The sequence below is a fragment of the Malus domestica genome, chromosome 05 (assembly GCF_042453785.1).
Source record: "Malus domestica chromosome 05, GDT2T_hap1".
NCBI classification, from domain to species: Eukaryota; Viridiplantae; Streptophyta; class Magnoliopsida; order Rosales; family Rosaceae; genus Malus; species Malus domestica.
In genome coordinates, this window is record NC_091665.1 from 2,654,738 (window position 1) to 2,658,922 (window position 4,185).

A 4,185-nucleotide genomic window follows, 5' to 3' on the forward strand; every position below is an offset into this window, starting at 1 on the left:
ACCATTGCCGAATCATTTCAAGTATCACCTCCCATTAAAAGATAAATTCCATGCTTTGGAGCCGAGGGGAATTTAAAGGAAAGATTCGTCCGGCTAAAGACGTTAAATCAAGCGCTTCTTGGGAGGCAACCCAAGCATTCAACGAAGGGAGACTTTGGAATCGCTAACCCAATCAGATTTGCATTCTTACACCCTTATCTTTACTGCTTTCATTTTGTTTTGTTTAGTTAGTTGTGTTATTTGGTTGATTTATGTGAGTTTGTGTTATTTAGTTTAAGTGTGGGGGAAGGTTAACCAAAGTCTTTTTACATTAATTTACATTTAAAACAAAAAAAATAAAAAAAATAAAAAAAAAACACAAAAAAAAAATAATAATTAAACAAAGTTTTTTTTACATTGATTTACATATTTTACATTGATTTAAAAAAAAACAAAAAAAAAAAAAAAACAAAACACACCTAAAAATAATAATAATAATAATAAAATAAAAAAAACATTAAAGTAAAAATATTTTACAATGATGTGTAAACTAATAGCATTCATTGGTCAGGTGGTGCTTCAGTAGTCGGCGGTGCTTCAACAGTCGGCGGGGCCACAGAAGGAGGAGGCAACAGAGGTTGATCAGTTGGAGCTTCACTACGCGATGCTGCTCCAGAAGACGAAGGCAGATGCTGTTGGAACAAACCCACAAACCTCCGATGATCAAGTAAAATCTGACCATCAGATTCATGTATCTGGTCAATTTTTCTCTTCATGGTTGTGGCATAGTTGTGTGCAAGCTTATGCAATTGTTTATTTTCATGCTTGAGTCCTCTAATCTCCTCTTTGAGACTCTGTATTTCAGCCACCAACGATTCAACGTGACGGGTTCGAGCATATAGGCGTTGGGCCATGTTGGACACAGAACCCGCACACTGCACGCTAAGAGCCAGAGACTCCTTAACCGCCAATTCATCAGATCGTCTAGCGAGCAGTCTGTTATCTCTGGGGGTGACAAGGTTCCGGGCCACCACCGCAGCGGTCATGTCATTTTTCATCACCGAATCCCCAACGGTAAGAGGACCAGTAGGGGATATGAAAGATGGGCGCCATATGTTGTCTGGTGAAGGTGGAGCTGCCTCTTCACCAATGTTCAAGTCAAAACGACGATCGGAAGGGCCAGACATTTTCTGAAGGTGGTGAAGAAAGAAGAGAGTCGGACTGATTAAGATTTTGGAAGTTTACAGGAGGGAGTGTTTACAGGAGGGAGCTCAAGTGTGTTGTGGAACAAAATTAACGCCTCTATAAAAAGAAGAAATCAAAGAGGTGCTCCTCAGAAATCGAAGAAGCGTCCTCTCGCAAATCGAAGAGTCGGGGCTCCTTTCTCAAAAGTCGGATTTTTTTCTCAAAAGAGGCGTTTCATTTCTTAAAGGTTGGGTTTGCTCAGAAACCACGAGCCGAACCCCGGATTTCAAAAGATCAATTTGTCCAGACGTGTTGTCACTCGTCACATGCAACTGGCAGCTTTGCGGAAATTACGGGCAGCTTTGTCAGAAAGCGCGTAATTTGTACTATTCATCCATCCATCGGCTGCCGACAATGAGTGAGAGAATAGTTCCGGTTGTGAAGAAAAGTCCTATAAGTATTTACCTTCGCCTTCCACAGCAAAGGCACACCCTCTCAGCACTTCTTCATCTCCGAGAATGCATTCCCAAAGAACCCTCTCGAGTCACACTGTATTCCTCATTCCCTGGGATACCCCTGCAAACAACCCATCCAGAGCAAAAGTATTTCATATCATAAAGGTTGAAAGCAAGAGTATCTCATATCATGCATTCTCCATGTCCTTTTCCTTGTCTTTGTTCTAACCTGCAGGACATGGAGAAATTGCTCTCGAGTACTCGTCTTCCACTGCTGATGTACTTCCAAAGAAGCTGCCACATCTACCTGAAGAACAGATAAGGCAAGCGAAAATGATACCAACAGCATGTGGAGACAACGTACAGAAGAAACAAGCAGAGAAGAATGCAGCTTGCACAATCATCCCAGCGGAAGGAGTCCGAGCTGAAGAACTAGAGAAGCTGCCACATCTGCTTGGAGAACAAATAAGGAACTGCAACATCACCAAAGAGCAAAGCTTCGCCGTACAATATCATCAAATCATCACTTGCAAGTAAAAAGCTAAGTGTCACCCTGTTCAAGAGGAAAGCTGTGGAAAGTCTACAAGCACGACCAATGATCACTTATTAGTTCTATTCATTGTCTTTTATCGTGATTTTCAATTTTTCGTTTGCAATTTTTTTTTATATTTTCTTGTGTTACTAAACTGATTTATTTCTTTTCTTTGCAGGAACTTTTGGTTATTTCCACCCTTGAAGTTGATTGCAGAATTTTAGCTTGGGGGGTCATCGCTTGGTTTTACTGCAAACTAGGGAAGTTTTCAGTCCAATTGCTTTATTTTGTTTCTTATTATTTATTTATTTTATTTTTATTTTTATTAATTTTTTTGTTTGCATTATAGTGTTTTCTGACATTGGGGTATAGATTTCATGGGTCCTTTCCCTCCATCTTTTGGTTTCACTTATATCTTGCTAGCTGTTGATTATGTTTCCAAATAGGTGGAAGCCAAAGCCACCCGGACTAACGATTCAAAGGTTGTTGCAGATTTTGTGAAAACTAATATCTTTGCTAGGTTTGGCATGCCTAGAGTTCTCATTAGTGATGGAGGCAACCCATGGAAATAAAGAAGACCTAGGAATTTCCGACTCCAAAACCAGGTGTTTGCGTTCTTTAACCCTCCTCTCTGTTGCTTTTACTTTGCCATGTTTATCATGTTTCCTCGTTGTTTGTTTGTTTGGTTTTGTGTGAGTTTATGTTTGAAACATTGAGGACAATGTTATATTTAAGTGTGGGGGGGTAAACAAGTTGCTGTTGCATGATTTACGTGGGATTTTATTCACCTATCACTTACAATGTTGTTTCTTGCTGTTTTAAGTGTTTTTAGTGTGTTTTTAAGCATGTTAGTATGTTTTGACATAAAAATCCGAAAATTTGACAAAATTTTGAAGAAAAAAAATTGTTTTGAAAAAGCCAAAAAGAGTTGTTTTTGTGTGTTTGTTTGTGTCTTAGGGTACCTTCCAACACAAATAATGAGGATTTGGTTTTTAATTGCATGACTGTTAAAGAAAGTTATAAACATGGATGGAAGTTTGATATGCTCTTGATTTATGCTTGGTTATAGTTATAGTTTACGAATTCACATGTAATCACAAAGAAAAAAAATCAGTTTTTGTAACATGCTTGAAGGAAGGAACTCAAACTAACACTACAACCTTGAGAGACTTGAGCCTAATACGTTCTTTGGAGAGTTATTAATCTGTGCATTTTTGTTTTCTAAAGTCGTTGCATGATCTCATCATTCTTTGCTTGGTTGCTACTTAGAAGGCGTTTCATCATTTAGTTCCAAATACTAGAACTTATGCCTGTTCCATTCAAAGCATGACATTGATTTGCATAACACATATTCAAGATGAAGTTGTGTAGTGAACTAGAGCCAAAAAGCTTATCCCGTGCATATTTGTTTAAGTTTAACCCCGTTGAGCCTTGTTTAGCCTGTTTTCTTTGTTAAACCACATTTCCCTTACCTAGCCTAGATTAGGACTATCCATACCCTTGTTTTTAAAGCATAATGAAGCATGACTTAAAATGAATTCCTTTTGATTGTCCTTATGCAGAAAACAAGTGTGGGGGAATGAGATTTTTGTGTTTTGTGTGCCAAAAGAAAATAATAAGGCACGGGTTAGAAAAGAAAAAAAAAAGAAAAGAAAAGAAAAAGAGTTTGAAATAAGTGAGGAAAGGCTCACAAGTGTTGTTTGTAGTTGAAATCGGCCCTAAAAAGTTGAATGAATAACCCCATTGTGTTTAAAGTTAGTTGCTGCATTCAAAGGGAATTCTAAGCATCAATTTCATTACTTTGCTTATTATGCTTTAAAAACGTTTGTTTCCTTACCTTTCATTGTTAACCATTCCCCAAGCCCCGTTACAACCCTTAACTTCTATCTTGAGTGTTATGTATTTCAATATGTGGAGTTTGGGATTGGTTTAAGCATATGGTGTCCCTGGTTCTCGCATCTAAGTAGTAGCGTTCCATTCATGAGATCATATCTATAAATGCTTAATCATTCCAGAAAATTGCTTCTTTTATAA